Source organism: Budorcas taxicolor, chromosome Y, assembly GCF_023091745.1.
Source record: "Budorcas taxicolor isolate Tak-1 chromosome Y, Takin1.1, whole genome shotgun sequence".
In the NCBI taxonomy this organism is placed as follows: domain Eukaryota; kingdom Metazoa; phylum Chordata; class Mammalia; order Artiodactyla; family Bovidae; genus Budorcas; species Budorcas taxicolor.
This window is the reverse complement of record NC_068936.1, coordinates 4,557,663-4,576,020: the sequence shown is the minus strand read 5'-3', so window position 1 is coordinate 4,576,020 and position 18,358 is coordinate 4,557,663. Positions and strand designations below refer to the sequence as shown.

At 44.4% G+C, this 18,358-nt stretch overlaps 1 pseudogene; it reads right to left on the bottom strand.

Annotated features, from left to right (window-relative positions):
- Positions 1-800: 800 nt before the first annotated feature.
- On the bottom strand, positions 801-13,451 carry LOC128070929 (zinc finger protein 280A-like; annotated as a pseudogene).
- Positions 13,452-18,358: the final 4,907 nt, after the last annotated feature.

Below are 18,358 nucleotides of genomic sequence, written 5' to 3'. Positions count from 1 at the left end.
GCAGGAGGTCAGAGAAGTGATTAGTTTGGGGAGCAGAGAGTGGCCAGGAAGGACCATGGCTATTTCACACATACTTGATGACAGAGAGATGAAGCAAGTACAGTTTCAGTTACAGTAAAGCCATACTTTGTTTTCTTGGGCTCCAAAATAACTGTGGACAGTTACTGTACTGAGGTCTTGAAATTAAAAGATGCTCATTCCTTGGAAGAAAAGCTGTGAGAAACCTAGACAACATATTAAAAGACAGAGACATTATTTTGCCAATAAATGTCTATAAAGTCACAGCTTTAGTTTTCCCAGGAGTCAGATACAGATGAAAGAGCTAGACCATAAAGAAGACTGAGTGCTGAAGAATTGATCTTTTTGAACTGTGGAACTGGAGAATGGAGAAGACTCTTGCGTGTCCCTTGAACTGCAAAGAGATTCAACCACTCAATCTCAGGGGACATCAACCCTAAATATTCAGTGGAAGAACTGAACCTGAAGCTCCATACTTTGCCACCTGATGGGAAGAGTCAACACATTGGAAAAAACCCTGATGCTGGGAAATATTGAAAGCAGGAACAAAAACAGTGACAGGATGAGATGGATGGAATCAGCAACCCAACTGAATGAGTTTGAGCAAGCTTCAGGAGATCGTGATGGACAGGGAAGCCTGGCGTATTGAAGTTCATAGGGTCACAGGGAGTCAGACACGACTGAGCAACTGAACAACAAATGCCAAGCAGGGTCTTTATGTACAGCTGGCTGAACCTCAATAGGACTTTTTTGAATTTCTGGAGGTGAGTAGAAAATACTGTTTAGCCAGATCCCTTGCTGCAACACGTCTGGAATATTTTGTGCTCATAGTCAATCTTCCTTGTAGTTTTTCTGTGTGGCACTTGTGAGTCAGTGTTCCTCACAATGATAGATGCTGTCTTTCTCAGTCCCAGCTGAACTGAGGTTCAGATTGTGACGTCTGTTTCAGGAGGCAACCCTCGCAATTGCTCTGGCTTTTTGAATGACTGCTGATTCTTGGTTTGATGCTCTGTCTTTTCCTTCAGCTTCAAAAACTGTAGCCGGCACTTGGAACCTGGAAAGACCCTCTTGTTCCAGTGCTTCCAAGTCTGATTTATGAAGGATGTTGCCAGTTTGAAAATTTTGAGGCAAAACAGGCAAAGCAAATTGTTCATGTTTCCATGCCATGTTCTAAAATGCACCTCTACACTTCAAAACCTGACTATCTGTAATTGCAAACGTGGCACACATAGGGCATTTTGCCAGATTTGTGACTCTCCTTCATGTGCTGTAAGATAACTTGATCTGTTTTGAAGGAGAATTCACAGGTTTTACAGACTGTGGAGGGTTCCCAGGAAGCATGGACACTTTCACTCTGACACTGCAGCTGGATTGGGGTGTGAAATTGGTGGTGGCAGTGCTGGCAGGTAGTGTGGGTTTCCCGGTTGTCACCCTTCTGCTTCTCAAGCTCCAGATGGTTCCTCACGTGGGTCATAAACTTAACATTTTTTAGAACTCTAAAGCAGCTGAGGCATTTAAAGGCTGTCTGAGTCTTCTGTTATGGTTGCCCATCTCTTGTATGCTGTCCATAGTAAAAGTCATCAAGTAACATGATCAGATATCCTCTCATGAGATCAACAGTCTTGCTCTGACTTGCTAGAATCAAAAAGTCTGTTTTCTCTAGCCCTTCCAAACTACATATTCTGTCTGGATCCATAAGACTGAAGCATGCCTGGTCACTTGCATGACTCCATGATAATGAAACCTCACCATAAACATGGCTCGGTGAGGTTGGGAGATCTTCCCAGGTCATAATCGTATTCTTTGTAGGAGAGATTCCTGGATTGGCCATGGTGGAAGCTTGTCCCTCTGGAATTCCTTTGCTGAGTTTAGGTCTTTTGAGAGTCCCACTGTAAACATTTACATCTGAAGTGAGACATTGCTTTGAATTAAGAGGACTTTTATCCTTGCCTCCTAATGAGAGAACAGCTCCAGATAGAAATGAGGCCATGGAGAGAGCAACTCTGAATTGTGAAGCATGGCTTGCAGAGAGCTCATTTTATAATCAGGTTTAGATGAAGGCTCAGAAATAATAGAACTGTCTCTTCCTCCACATTCAGACTGAGAAGCTGGTGAGACGGCTGCTGGCTCTGAAGCTGGGGTCCTAAGATTTGTAGGTTACAACCTGCAGGAGGGATCTGGACTCACGTGGCCTTTCTTTCTTCTTGAAGATGAGTCCCTGGTCACTCTGTTCAAAATGTTAGAAATAACTGGCTTTGGACTTGAACTAACTCTGACAAGGAGGGTTTCAGCATCCTTATTGACGTGCTCCACTCCAACAAAGATGACCTCAGCATAGTCATCGTTCTCATCCCTGAATTTGGACCCTCTGGTCTTTTTCTGCGGCTGTGGTGGTGCTTTCCTCACACAGGAAGAGATGGGCAATTTTACAATCACTTTTGGCTTCAGCTGGCCCCTACTTCTAGTGAAGCTTTCCACTACAGGAAAAGCTCATCCTCTTTGATCTCAGGTGTCACTCTCTGTGGTTTCAGTTAACCCTCAGTTGTTCACTGAAAATATTAAATGGAAAAGTCCAGAAAGAAATAATGCACACGTTTTAAATTGAATGTCATTCTGAGAAGTGTGATTGGAATCTCACGCCATCCTGCCTCCTCCTGCCCAGATGTGAATTGTTCCTTAGTCCTGCACATCCCACCCGTTTGTAACTCGTTTACCACAATGACTGTTGAGATGTCACAGGACTTGTGACAAAGTCACCCTTATTTTACTCAATAATGGCCCCAAAGCATAAGTGGAGTGATGCAGGCCATTTATATATGCCAGACACAATCCAAGCGCTGCCTTTAAGTGAAAATATTGAAGTTCTCAATTTGATATAAAAAGAGAAAAAAATTGTATGCTGAGGTTGCTAAGATCTTTAGTGAATGTGAAGAAGAGAAAAGAAATCTGGGTTGGTTTTGCGTTTTGCTGTCAAAACTCAAAAACTGCAAAAGTTATGGCCACAGTGCTTAGTTAGGGTGAAAAAAAAATCACTAAATTATTACAGTAATAGTTTTTACATAGAGACTACATTCACAAAAGTTTTATAAAGGTATATTGTTATTATTGTTCTATGTTATTATTACACCTTCCCTGGTGGCTCAGATGGTAAAGTGTTTGCCTACAATTTGGGAGACCCAGGCTCGGTCCCTGGGTTGGGAATATCCTCTGCAGAAGGTAACGGCACTCAATATATAATTCTTGCCTGGGAAATCCCATGGACAGAGGAGCATGGTAAACTTCAGTCCATGGGTTTGCAAACAGTTGAACATGACTGAGCACCTTCACTTTCACTTTCCTGTTAGTATTAGTTGGTTGCCAGTCTCTCACTGTACTTTTATAAAATAAACTGCATCACAGGTATGTTTGTATAGAAAAAAACATTGTGTATATAGGATTTGATACTATGTGAGTTTACAGATGTCCACTGGGGGTCTTGGAACTTATTCTCTGTGGATAAGTGGTGATGATTATATTTCTTTCAAAAGACAAAATTACTACCAGATTTAATCACTGGCTGAAACATTGGGATAACTATTCACACCGTTATTTTAAACATAAGGAAACATCTCAAACTCAATTAAGTACATGACAGTTTTAAACTTCCTTCCCCAGCCCCCACTTTTGCCTTTTCTCCCCATAGTGGCCCCAGTGCTCCTGTTAAACTCTACAGGAGAGCTGGTAGGCATAATTTTTCTTATAAATCTCAAGTCTCACTCAGAAATGCTGAGCAACATAAAATGTCCAAAAGAGCCCCCAGCTGTCCCTTGGGAGTGCCCCTCACTCCGTTCACTCTCTGAGTCCAGAAGGCACTAGACTCTATACATGGATCAAAAATACTTTTTTAAAAAAATTCCAGAAAGTTCTAATAGCAAAACTTCAACCTGCCTCATGCTGAAAACTATATATATAAAATTTACACTGTACTTGAAACTATTTACACAGCTTCAACATTGTATTAGGTATTATAAGGAATGTGGAGATGATTGAAAGCATGCAGGAGCATCCCCTAAAGTTACATGCAAAGACTACATCATTTTATATAAGGGATTTGAGCACCCATGGATTTTGGTATCTGCAGGTGCAGGGTTCCCAGACGCATTCTCCCAAGGGTACCGAGCAGAGAGGACGGGCCTTCTCAGGACATTTGCTGCTCCCCCTGCCTTGGACGCTGTCTCAAGTACCGGAACGCTGTCTCAAGTACCGCCATCCAGGCCCTGCCCTGTCTCAGTCCACAAAGTGGTGCCGCATAGCCCAAGACAAGGTGCATGGGCCCTGGGAGATCAACCTAACCCTCGGGATCCCTAGGCTGTAAGCCATGCTTTGTCTGCTGGGCCAAATCTAGACCAATGGCAGAGAGAGCAGTTGGGGGCACCCTTGTGGACACGCCCCTAGACCAGTGGGCATCTTTCGGGGTTTCTGGGCTCCAGCGCCCCCATGTGTCCTGGCTCTGCTACATGGAATTTGCGGGGCTTGCATCTGGGGCTATCCCAGGCGCTGTCATTGAATTGGCCTCTGGAAATTTGATCCACGTGTTCCCACTCCACAACCCAAGCACACTCTTGTGTCGCATGTTACCTTCAATCCCTGGGAGCTCTCCCTGAGCACTGAAAGAATACACAGGGGTGCAAAGTGACTGGATGGTTTCCTCCATGTAACAAACAGCCTGTTACTGTCCGTATGGTAGGGGAGTGTGGACAAACCAGCATTTTATATCTGCATTTTCTAGTTTTCAACAACAATAAAAACAGCAACAACAACAAAAACACAAGCACACAAAGAAATAGGAGTAGGTGTCTGATCACATATAAGGAAATAAGTAGTCAAAGCAAAGCTCAGAAAGCCTAGAAGCTGGACTTAACAGAGACTTTACAACAGGTAAAAACGATAGATAGATAACGATACAAGAAACAATGTGTATAATTTTTTTTTTAATTGCCAAGAATATTTCACTAGAGAATCAAGACATACAGATTATTTAAGAGAAAACCAGTGGGGATGAAGAGTGGAGCGGCTGACTTCAAACTGTCTCTTTAAGTCATTAGTAGAACAATCACACCAAAAAATCAACAAGGAAATAGAAGACTGAAATTTTACAAATAAGAAAGTCATAAGTATTTACAGAAAACATGACCTGATAATTGAATAGAGAGAGACAGCCATTATTTCACTCAAAATTTAATGAAACACAAGCAATGTCTTTGACACAGAAATCAAAAGGATTTCTGTCTCACAAGTCATATTCCAAACATTGAGATCATAGTGGGCAACTATCAAGTAGTTCTGTAACTATTCTTCTCTGATTTATAACTTACACTTTAAAACACCTAGCCTATGTCTTAATTTTCTCCTATAAGCCAAAAAAAAAAAAGAGAGAGAGAGAGAGAAAGAAAGAAAGAAAAACAAACCAAAAAAAAAAAAAAAAAAACACCTTTTTTGGAGATAGAGGTTTTGCCTTATTTAATTGCATCATCTATAGCAGTTGTTTCTCAGACTTGGATCTGAGACCTTACTGAGAACCCAATATAAACTTACTAAATATTTTCTTTTGATGAGTGAGAATACTCATGAAAATCACTATCATATGCTACTATTCTTTCAGCAAAGGTCATTTTGAAAAAATATTTAAAAAGCAAAACTGCAGGGAGTCCTCTGATGGTCCAATGATTAGGACTCAAGGCATTCACAGGAGTGTTCTGGGTTCAATCCCTGACTAGGGATCTAAGATCCCACATCCTGCAGTGTCATCAAAAATTAAAGAAAAAAAAGAAAAAAGAAAGAAAGGAAAATGAATGATCTAGCTCTGTGAAATATATATGATAAAATATGAAGATACATTTTCGTTTTAGTACACAACACTGAAAATGTCAGCCTGCAGCATAATCCCTGAAAATCTAGCATAGAGCCTTGAATACACCTGGACTATAAAAAAGGACAGAAGGATGAGCTGTAGTATTTATCCAAATGTATAAGAGAATATTTACTGCATATTATATTTAAAATCAGAAAAGAAACAACCAGTCTTCTCACAGAACACATATAACATCAGTTAGCCAGAATCCTATCATCCTAAACATAAGCGGATCATAACAAATTTTAATGCCAGAAGGATGAGAATGATAACTGGCTAGAACAGGTCAAATGCATTTGTTGCATCATTGAAATACTGATATTAATGATTCCTAAATTCAAGAACATTATAAATTTAAGTGTAATTTTTACCTGATAGTCTCGAAGACCAACCAAAATTATATCTGAAGTATTTATCCAAATCGATAAAAGAAAACTCACAGTATATTCTATTTAAAATGCAAACAAACAATAGTTTTTGATGTAAAGCCATACTTAACGTGATACAAGAAATACAATTCACTCAGTGTGTGAAAAGTATCTGCTAAGAATTAGGGGGAAACTACACATGAGTGTATGTGTGTATGTGTGTATGTCTTGTGTAGCAATGTGCAGGTACGTGTGTATGATGTGGGTGTGTGCACATGCCTAGGAGACAACTACTTATAGATAGTTACAGCATATTAAGCAAAAACTAAATTTAGGCAGTACAGTTTGGGTCAAATTTTCTAGTTAGTTAAAGTATACAATAATCTTATTTCAACTAAAGGCTTTTAAAATTACAAAAGCATAGTTCTTTGTCACATAAATTATTTTGTTCACAAATCGCTCTGGGAATTTTTAGTTATTTTAAACAAATGAAAATAAGTCATCTACACAAATATGCCCACCTAGTTACAAATCTTATGGCAAAAAGTGAAGAGGAACTAAAAAGACTATTGATGGAAGTGAAAGAGGAGAGTGAAAAAGTTGGCTTAAAGCTCAACATTCAGAAAACGAAGATCATGGCATCCAGTCCCATCAGTTCCGGGGAAATAGATGGGGAAACAGTCGAAACAGGGTCAGAATTAACTTTTCTGGGCTCCAAAATCACTGCAGATGGTGATTGCAGCCATGAAATTAAAAGACACTTACTCCTTGGAAGAAAAGTTATGACCAACCTAGACAGCATATTGAAAAGCTGAGACAACAAAGCTTTGCCAACAAAGGTCCATTTAGTCAAGGCTATGGTTTTCCCAGTGGTCATGTATGGATGTGAGAGTTGGACTGTGAAGAAAGCTGAGTGCTGAAAAACTGATGCGTTTGAACTGTGGTGTTGGAGAAGACTCTTGAAAGCCTCTTGCACTGCAAGGAGATCCAACCAGTCCATTCTGAATGAGATCAGCCCTGGGATTTCTTTGGAAGGCATGATGCTGAAGCTGAAACTCCAGTACTTTGGCCACCTTATGCAAAGACCGGACTCATTGGAAAAGACTCTGATGCTGGGGGGGATTGGGGTCAGGAGGAGAAGGGGATGACCGAGGATGAGATGGCTGGATGGCATCACTGACTCAATGAACATGAGTTTGAGTGAACTCCGGGAGATGGTGATGAACAGAGAGGCCTGGTGTGCTGTGATCCATGGGGTCGCAAAGAGTCAGACACAACTGAGCAACTGAACAGAACTGTTACAAATCTATGTCAATTCAGGCCCCGAATCACTAACTGGAAAAGAATGACTCAAGAAAAAAAAACTATCTTTTAATCCAAAATATTAGGGTTGAGGGAACTTTTAAACAATATGATTAAAAAAAAAAATGTGCCAAAATTACTAAATAAGGTAGTCTATCATGTTCCAGTTTCAAATGTGCCTAACACCTCCTACAGGTGTTCTCACGAATCAAAGTCATACCTAGGAGCACACACTATATTTAATTAGCCATTAGACTCCTTTATCTTAAAAATAATTTTCAGATTTTTTTTTTCCTTCTTTCTGTCTTTCTTTCATGGCTTAATATTTTTGTGAAGTGTCTAAGCCATTTGTTTCGTACACAGAATTTGTCTGTTTCCTCGAATGCAAACATATCTGGCGTAAGTCCAGCCTTGATGTCACAAATCATTCTTTCTTAATATAAATCTTATTATGAATGTTATGAAGGATTTTCTTATTTTATTCATTTTCATTGCCACGTAAATCACTATTTTTGAAGTCTTCAAGAATTTACAACGTCAGTCACTTGGAAGTACAGGTTAACTTTTTGAAGGCAACTTTTGTACTAAAGTAAAATGTATCTCCACACTGAGCTTTTGTCTCAAGCTTTCTCGGATATGACATATCCTTGTCACATGATCAAAACACATTGTTTCCAATCATGCATTTCTTAGTTACCTGAGCATATTCTTCTGAAGGGACAAAAAAGAAAAAAAAAATTGTAAGATACTGTTCAATATTTCTTAAAATGTAACATTTTTTATTAGGTAGTTAACTTCAGTTTCAGTGCTACTTTTAGACCAAACAGTGGATCCAGTGTCAGACTTTATTTTGGGGGGCACCAAAATCACTGCAGATGGTGACTGCAGCCATGAAATTAAAAGACGCTTACTCCTTGGAAGAAAAGTTATGATCAACCTAGATAGCATATTTAAAAGCAGAAACATTACTTTGCCGGCTAAGGTTCGTCTAGTCAAGGCTATGGTTTTTCCTGTGGTCATGTATGGATGTGAGAGTTGGACTGTGAAGAAGGCTGAGCGCTGAAGAATTGATGCTTTTGAACTCTGGTGTTGGAGAAGACTCTTGAGGGTCCCTTGGACTGCAAGGAGATCCAACCAGCCCATTCTGAAGGAGATCAACCCTGGGATTTCTTTGGAAGGAATGATGTTAAAGCTGAAACTCCAGTACTTTGGCCACCACATGAGAAGAGTTGACTCATTGGGAAAGACTCTGATTTTGGGAGGGATTGGGGTCAGGAGGAGAAGGGGCCGACCGAGGATGAGATGGCTGGATGGCATCACTGACTCGATGGACGTGAGTCTGAGTGAACTCCGGGAGATGGTGATGAACAGGGAGGCCTGGCGTGCTGCGATTCATGGGGTCGCAAAGAGTCATACACGACTGAGCGACGGAACTGAACTGAACTGAACTTAGACCAAACCACGATTAAAAAAAAAAAAAAAAGAAAAAAAGGTCAAGTATTATAACAAATGAGAGCTTTCTCAAGGTGACATATACTAATTTTCTCCATGAAAATGAGAGGACTCTTAATCTCTCAGACATTGTATATATTCTCTTCCAGCTACATTTATGTATTTATGCCCTTACTGTTACAGTAAGTAAAAATCAACAAAAGTGAAGCTGTTAATTCAAAATCACAAATGTTATTATCATGAAAAGCTATCTGCTGCTGGGAATATTTAAGTTATCCACTAATTTGAGAAAAAAAATTCAGTCTTAGACTTCATGAGCGCAAGCTCTACCTTTGAACATCAAAGTGACTCATTTCAAATTGCACCCTAAAGGCTGACTTAGCAACCTCTCACTCTGAATATTCATCAAATCGTGGCTCTCCTTTCCCTCATGTAGGTTGATCATTAACAAATTTTGCTTGAGAACACGTTCATGCTTATTCCAATTTTCTTAAAGTCGTGTTTCAAGATAAAGCATCGAATGTTTAAGAACAATTATATTTAATTTTCAAGAGGCCACCTGATTCTGTCACTAGAAAATACCAACAGAAGCAGTAGCCAGTATAAGATGATTCTTCTTGATTTAAATGACAAAGGCCGTTAAATGAATAAAGAGAAAGAAACAGGTAGTTAATATAAATCCTCTACATTACTCAGTTTTTACTAAGGACTAACATCAAAGTGATAGCCACTGAAGCCATGAGTAAAAGGTGCCTGCTCCTTGACCATTAAGGTACGACCTAAATCAAATCCCTGATGATTATACAGTGGAAGTGAGAAATAAATTTAAGTGACTAGATCGGATAGACGCAGTGCATGATGAACTATGGGGTTTTGTGACATTGTACAAGAGACAGTAATCAAGACCATCCGCATGAAAAAGAAATGGGAAAAAGCAAAACTGCTGTCTGAGGAGGCCTTACAAAACGGTGGAAGGAAGGAAATTAGAAAACAAAGGGGAAAATGACAGATATTAACATCTGAATTCAGAGTTCCAAAGAATAGCAACGAGAGAAAAGAAAGACTCCCTCAGGGATGAGTGCAAAGAAATAGAGGAAAACAATAGAATGGAAAAGACTAAAGATCTATTCAAGAATATTAGAGATACCAAGGGAACATTTCATGCAAAGATGTGAACAATAAAGGATAGAGATCATATGGACCTAAGAGAAGCAGATGTTAAGAGGAGGCAAGAATACACAGAAGAACTGTACAAAAAAAGATCTTCATGACTCAGGTAATCACGATAGAATGTTGACTCACCGAGAGGCAGACATCCTGGAATGAGATGGGCCTTAGGAAACATCACTACGAACAAAGCTAGTGGAGGTGATGGAATTCCCATTAAGCTATTTCAAATCCTAAAAGATGATGCTATGAAAGTGCTGCACTCAATATGCCAGAAAAGTTGGAAAACTCAGCAGTGGCCAGGGGACTGGAAAAGGTCAGTTTTCATTCCAATCCCAAAGGAAAGGCAATGGCAGAAACTCTCAAACTACCATACAATTGCATTCATCTCACACACTAGGAAAGTAATGCTTAAAATTCTGCAAGCCAGGCTTCAGTAATACATCAACCATGACTTCCAGATGTTCATGCTAGTTTTCAAAACTCAGAGAAACCAGAGATCAAGTTGCCAACATCTGAAGGATCATCAAAAAAGTAAGAAAGTCCCAGAAAAAAAAGAAAAAACAATCTATCTCTGCTTTATTGACTGTGGCAAAGCCTTTGACTGTGTGGATCACAATCGGTTCAGTTCAGTCACCCAGTCATGTCCAACTCTTTGTAACCCCATGAATCGCAGCACCCCAGGCCTCCCTGTCCATCACCATATGCTGGAGTTCACTCAGACTAACGTCCATCGAGTCCATGATGCCATCCAGCCATCTCATCCTCTGTCATCCCCTTTCCTCCCTGCTCCCAATCCTCCCCAGCATCAGAGTCTTTTCCAGTGAGTCAACTCTTCACATGAGGTGGCCAAAGTACTGGAGTTTCAGCTTTAACATCATTCCTTCCAAAGAATTCCCAGGGCTGATCTCCTTCAGAATAGACTGATTGGATCTCCTTGCAGTCCAAGGGACTCTCAAGAGTCTTCTCCAACACCACAGTTCAAACCCATCAATTCTTCGGCGCTCAGCTTTCTTCACAATCCAACTCTCGCATCCATACGTGACCACTGGAAAAACCATAGCCTTTACTAAATGGACCTTTGTTAGCAAAGTAATGTCTCTGCTTTTGTATATGCTATCTCGGTTGGTCATAATTTTTCTTCCAAGGAGTAAGCGTCATTTAATTTCATGGCTACAGTCACCATCTGCAGTGACTTTGGAGCCCAGAAAATCACAATAAACTGTGGAAAATTAACAAAGAGATGGGATTACCAGACCACTTGACCTGCCTCTTGAGAAATCTGTATGCAGGTCAGGAAGCAACTGTTAGAACAGGAAATTGAACAATAGACTGGTTCCAAATAGGAAAAGTAGTACGTCAAGCCTGTCTATTGTCAACAGGCATATTCAACTTCTATGCAGTTTATATCATGAGAAATACTGGGCTGGATGAAGCACAAGCTGGAATCAAGACTGATGGGGTAAATGTCAATAACCTCAGATATGCAGATGACACCACCCTTATGGCAGAAAGTGAAGAAAAATTAAAGATCCTCTTAATGAAAGTGAATGAGGAGAGTGAAATAGTCGGCTTAAAGCTCAACATTCAGAAAACTAAGATCATGGCATCCTGACCCATCACTTCATGGCAAATAGATGGGGAAACAGTGGAAACAGAGGCTATTCATACCCTCTGTATGTCACCCAGAAATGTAAGATCCTTGCTCTTATACATCACTTGGAAACATCCCTTATTCCTCCCTCAAACCTGGGTATTGGGAACAGCTCAGCCAGTCCACGAACCAGGCGGGCCTGTCAAAATCCAGGCTACTGTCCGGGCCAGCTACAGTCTTTATCTTGGTTGCTTTTCATGATGGAAACTTGAGGGTGGTTCATAATCTGTTTTAGGTCAAGGAGCCATTCAGGCCACATGCTGGGCAAAGAAGAGCCAGTAGTATCAGCCCTAGGCTGGGGTGGAAGAAGGACACTGGAACAGGCATCTGCAAGGATGCTGGGCACTTCCCCTTGCCCGACCAACACTGATGTCCTCAGGCCCTGTGATATCATCAGACACTCTCATGGCTCTGGGTTGCTTGTGGTGTTCTGCATCTAAGGTGGTCTGCATTCCCCAAGGAGGGGATGTTTCTTACCTCTACTGTTCTACTCCAGACCTTTTGTATGCTGTGTATGCATGTCACGGCTTACATGGTCAGATTTGCAGGCTTTGGGCCAAACCGTGTCTGAAAGCAAAGTGGTTGATGTGTGTGTGTCTGTGTACACGTGTGTGTGTTTGTGTGTGTGACACCCATGTCTCAGCTATTTCTGGGATCATCCACATTTAAAACAATAACTGTCTGCTGAGGCTGCTCTGATGTACTGTCTCTGGTCATTCTTGACTTAGAGGCCTCGGAGCTGCTCCTCCTCAGATGCAGGCCTGAAGGAGACACTCACAGTCATGGCTGTGACACTTACAGGTGTAGCCCTGCCCAGACTCTACTCTGGTGTGCCTTTGTAGCCTGACAATTGTCCAGGGCTACATTTCCTTCAGGGACCTCCAGCGCATTTCCTGTGCCCCCACCCCACCCCTCCTCCTGCTCCTGCCCCTCCTCCTCCTCCTCCTCCTCCTCCTCCTGAGCAGGGGACTCCAAAGAGCAGCAGAAAGGATACAGCCTTCGCTCGGAATACACTGATGCCCCGGATGATGGTGCTCCTCTGAGCCAAGTGAAGCTTCTCCTCTGATGGTTCTTGCACTTGAACTGAACATAGGCCCTGTGGTTTTTCTCTTACTCACAGCTCAGTTCAACCTGCAGGGCCTCCAGTGCTTGCAGGGCATTTAGCTCGATGCTTACTCGGGCCTCTGGGTCGTTCTGGGCCCTGCTCCTCCACCGTCTTCTGCTCAGGCTCCTGGGAGGGCCACTGTTTCTGCTCCTCATCCACCATAACCTCCATCTCGTTCATGATGTCTTCTGCCAGCAGCTGGAACTCCTGCCCCATCCCTGCCACGTCTCCGTCCACCAGGGCCTCGCCATCCTCCACTGCCTCCATCCTGAAGAGGGTTGCCTCTATGCCTGGCATGAAAACTGGTGGCTGCAAAGTTCCAGCTGCACACAGCATCAGCACGACAGGCCGCGGGGCCCCTGCTCCCTGAGCACCCGGGCTCACAACTAAGAAGGCCAGGGACCCGGGACTCCTGCCTTCCTCTGACCACCTCTCATGCTCCTCTTGGCCCTGGCCATGACCCCGAGCTGGGGCATATGTGAAAGGATTCGACATAATAGCACAGCAACTGCTGCTTAATGGCATCCCAGGCTGCGGTAAACCTGTGGGACCACTAGCTCTTTGGGGTTGGGTAGTGAGGGAGATGGTCGGGAGGTGGGGGCTGGTGTGTTTGGGGTCACCAGAGGCTGAAGGAAGGGGTGCCAGACAGCCCGTGACAGGGTGAATGGGCCCTGGGAGATATAAGCTGAACAGGCGAGGCCCTAGGCTGTGAGCCACGCACATGCTGCAGGCCCAAATCTAGACCAATGGCCAAGAGGGTAGTGGGCAGCACTCTTATGGAAATGACCCTAGACCAGAGGGCATCTTACCAGGTTCCTGGGCTCCAGCACCCCCAAGTAGCCAGATTCTGCTTCAGGTAGATAACGGGTTTTGCATCTGCAGCTACCTCAGGTTCTGTCATTGACCTGGCTCTGGAAATTACTGCAACATTTTCCTGCTCCAGAATCCAAAAAGTACACTCCTGTGTCCCCCAGAACTGTCAGTAACTGTGATCTCTCCCTGAGTATCCAAAGGACATGCAGGGGCGCCAAGTGGCTGGATAATTTTCTCCATTGGACAGAGAGCCTGTTGCTGTCCAGATACTAGGGGAGTAGGGAAAATACCCACCGTTTGCTACAGTTGACCTCCACTGTTCAGGAACAATAGAACCATAGGTTACAGAGCTTGCTCGGAGTCTGTTTATCTCGACTTCTGGCATAGCACTGTTCTGGGCAATATTTCCGTATGTGTACCAGGGGATGGTGTCTGTGTGTCTCGTATGTCTAAGTGGAGTTGTTGCCATCTGCCACTTTCTGGACACCAGCGTTCAGAATATACACTTTTCCTTGACATAAAGTCAGGTCCTTCTCCTAAGTGAGTTGCACCAATGGGACATCAGACTGTTTTAGTGCACACATTCAGAGAGTGCTTTTTCAAACTTGAAAGGCAACAGCTGCCGGTTACTGCTGAACTACAGAAGGGGACTGGCGACCCTCCCTCACTCTCTGGACAGATGTGAATGGTCCACAGGCCTGAGGCGGCTTGGCTACAGTTTTCACAGAGGGAGAAATGGAGCATGCTCTGCTGGCATGAGGGTACTCCCTGAACCTTGTTCGAATACCTGCCAGGGAGATGCTAAGGACAGCTCCAGGTTAAGTTCCATGACTCATCTGTGTTGGAGACATGCACCTCTGCCATTTACTTTATCGAGGCCCTTTCAAAGCGGTTCTGTTCTTCATGTGAGAACACATCCCTGCCTGCCCATTTGTCCAAGCCTGTGTGGCCGACAGCAGTAAGAGGATCAGCTTAGCTATCTATCCTATAGTCCTAATACCCGATATGTGTGTTCTGCAAAGAGTATAAAGAGTGATGTTTCAATCTGGGAGACTCTGCAGGTAGCAGGTGCTTATGCTGCAGTGCTGGTCGATGTCTACCATGTCACAAAAAAGGCAAGGGGTTCTCACGCTCATGACAATGTCAGTGAAAAAATGCCCGACACTCTAGAAGGATGGAAAGGCCCTTGTAGCTAGATGTTTAAGTGGCTGTAGGGTCCCCCAGAGAAGTTTCTGTGTCTGGATTACAGCCTTGTCTGTGTTTTGGCTCCTCTGCACTCTCACCGATTGCCCGCAGGTGCTATCACCTTTCCCTCCTTTCTGCCAGGCAAACTGGGTGAACCACTGTGATTCCACTTAGGCTTGCTTGCTCAGTGTGATAATGAGGATCAATTCCCTGGCTTCATTGCTTCTGCTGGCCATACCTTTCTACATACCTTTCCCTATGAGTCTACATACCTTTCCCTATGACCTACATGTTTTCATTATCCAACTTCCATCACCTGGCTAGGTCAGTCCAACATTTCATACTCACAAGCCTACTAGAAGTTGCTTATGTGCCTACTCACATACATGTGCATGTACACACTAAAATCCTGAGGAAACTTGCACATATGCCGATTTACAAGCTTTCTTCTCCAACATCAACTTTTGTAAGCACCTGACCTTCTTTGTCCTGGTTATTTTCTTTCACTTGCTCATCGATCATGTCAGGTTGCACTTCTAACTCTGTGACTTATCCTCAAAGGTTACAAAATCTTAGCATCTGATCGTGACAGGGACCGACCTGCAGAGCAGTGGGCAGGGTTGGAAGTGCTCCCACTGGACTGCTGAGTGACACGTGCCTGTGTTCTGCATTCTCTCATCACCTTGGACAGCTTCACAGTTCTAGTCATGTTGTCCTGATCCATTGTCTGTGCATTCCTTCAGGGAACCAGGAAACAAGGACCTCTGGGCTCAGCTGACTTGGAGAACCACTTTCTCGGTATGCACCTATGGAGGTCATTCCTTGTCAATGTTGTGCCACTGTTGCTAGCCCAGCACCCTTTAGGGCCCACAACATTCTCAGTGAGGCCCCTGTTCTCCCTATCAATGTAGCTTTCTGTGTGCACCTGTCTACCTGTGCCCCAAAGTGCTGTCTCTCTGTGGCAGGAAAATGACAGAGATTCCCGAGCCTCCAAGAGCCCCCAGAGACTGTGACAGGCCTGAGTCTGATCCGGTGTTGTGAAGAACCTGCATATGGATACGTGCTCTCTTCCAATACTAGGTATGGAACCCGAAGCCATAGAGGTAAGGTGGCATCCCTACATGTCGTCCCTTCTGTTCAACACTACCCAGACACACGAAGTCCCCAAATAGATCATGCCCTGGGAAATCTGCCCTTTCTGGGGCCATAGCTCATGCCTCCCTTGGGCAGAAAGCAGCTTTTCTATGTCAAATGTACCAAGAGGCCTTGAATCACCCAGGCCTCACTGACTTGCTAAATTCCAAGATTCTCTTTCAGTTGCTCTCTGTAGGCCCAGGTAGGACTCCCTATAGTCAGGCATCCCTGCCTGCCTACACAGCTCACGTGCCAAGGAAGTCATTTCCCGGTTGGGCCCAGGGACATCCAAGACAGTCCCCTGGAAGGCAGTGTCCTTCTCAGTGTCATCTGGTGCAGATCCCCTATGACAAAATCAGAGATTCTGCTCCAGTGAGACTGCAAGAATCCTCTCTCACGTGCAGATGCACAACTTTGCCCCTCTGGACCCACAGCCAGGGGAAAGACCCCAGAGGAAGGAAGGAATACACGTCAGGACTTTCAGCACGGGCCATGGGGTATCTTTGGCAGGAAAGCTATTGCCTAGCCCCTGGACCCTGAAAACCAGCAGGCTCTGAGCTGCCCCCAGGGCCTTTCCTGTCTCCTACTCACCCAGGGTCCCTCGGGACATGAAATTACCCCACCATCCTTGCTTCTTCCCTGTTCCCTCCCTCACAGGGACACCCGGCAGACACCTGTGTTTTCCCTGCCTTTCTGCACTGCCAGCAAAGCTGGAAGTGCCTGGCGACATGCCAAACCCACACTCTATCTCTCCTAGCATGCCTGTGGTTTTGCATGCACAGCCTACCTTAGCACGTCTTGCATTTTGTGTCACATTGTGCCAGTGTGGGCCACCATCATGGAGACAGTGTGCTGGCTGATGCGCTGACCCTGGGTAACACAGGCCCAGGAACTTCCTGGGTCTCCTTACATGTGGAATAAATCTCCAGTGCAGCAGGCTATCTGTGCCTCTTTCTCCTTCGGGTCTCTGCTCTTCTCTGCAAGACCTTAGCCTCCTCACCATCCTGGGTCCTTCCAAAGCCACGTTCAGCATTTCCACAGGCCAGCCCATGCCCCCACAGACCTAGGGCTCCGCAGGTAGTGGTTTTGAAGTCCCACCCCACCTGATTTGCCCTGGCTGAATCCTCAGACCATGCACCCCCTCCTCCCGGTCCAAACACACACAACAACGTGGGAGAAATGCTGAGCGAGTTATGTGTTTAGTCTAATTGAAGATTTCTTGAGCCATGGTCCAGAGTTATCACTGGCCATCCTCTCATTTCCATCCTGGACATGGTCACTGCAGGATTAGGCAACCAACCATCCTCAGACAGAGGACGCCTCATGCCTCTTCTTCTGGTTGCTCGGCACCTCCTCTCCTGTCGCCTTCATCTCTGCTTCTGCCCTGGGCCAGACACACACACACCCCCACATAACACAGGCATCCCAAGCAAACATGTGTATACACCCATGCTCAACGTGGAGACACAATCGCAAACAGGGAACACAGGTGTTTCAGGAGCTGAAGACATGTCCAGCAATGTCAGAGATGGCATCAGTTGGCATCAAGTCCTGCCCTTGTGGCACTATGTCCACCTCCTCCCCGAGTTCTTCTGTATTTTCCTAAGGAAGATTGAAGCCATTTCCAGTGCATGTGCGGTGGTGGTGAGACACTGAGTGGTGGATGTGGAAATTCACAGAATATCCCAAAGTCAGCACGCAGGCACACTGGGACCCCTTCAATGATAGGACTTCCCAGGGTAAGGAGCAGGAGTGAAAGGCCCAGGCAATCTCAAACTCAGTGAGCACCAGTAGGCTGGGGGAAGGCAGGACCCACGGAAGGATGATTCTGACAAAGATACTTAATTCACCCTGCCTCTAGTAGTATCACTTAGGACTCTTGCACTGCATCCATAGCTGAATTGAGGGAGACTTGCTTCACTCATGGACACACCGAGTCCCCAAGACCCCAGTCTCAGCAGGTCACCGGTTACATGCATGACCCAAATTCAGGCTCTGCAGCCAGCTTGCATGAGACTGAGCTTCATCTTTTGGGAAAGGACAGTGTCCCAGCTATTACACGGCTGTCCCTTCAGGGCCCACCTCTAGACCCCCTCACCACATGTGTTTCTTTCAGTTACCTCTCATGGAAGAACCTTCCTCCCTGGGGTAGTAGTTCAGGGGATCATCCCACATGTCCTCACCGATGATCTACTGGCAACAAGAGCAAAGTCAGCCCAGGGCTGACCAGGCCCTGAGCCCTCCTGTGAGCAGCCAAGACCTCCAACATC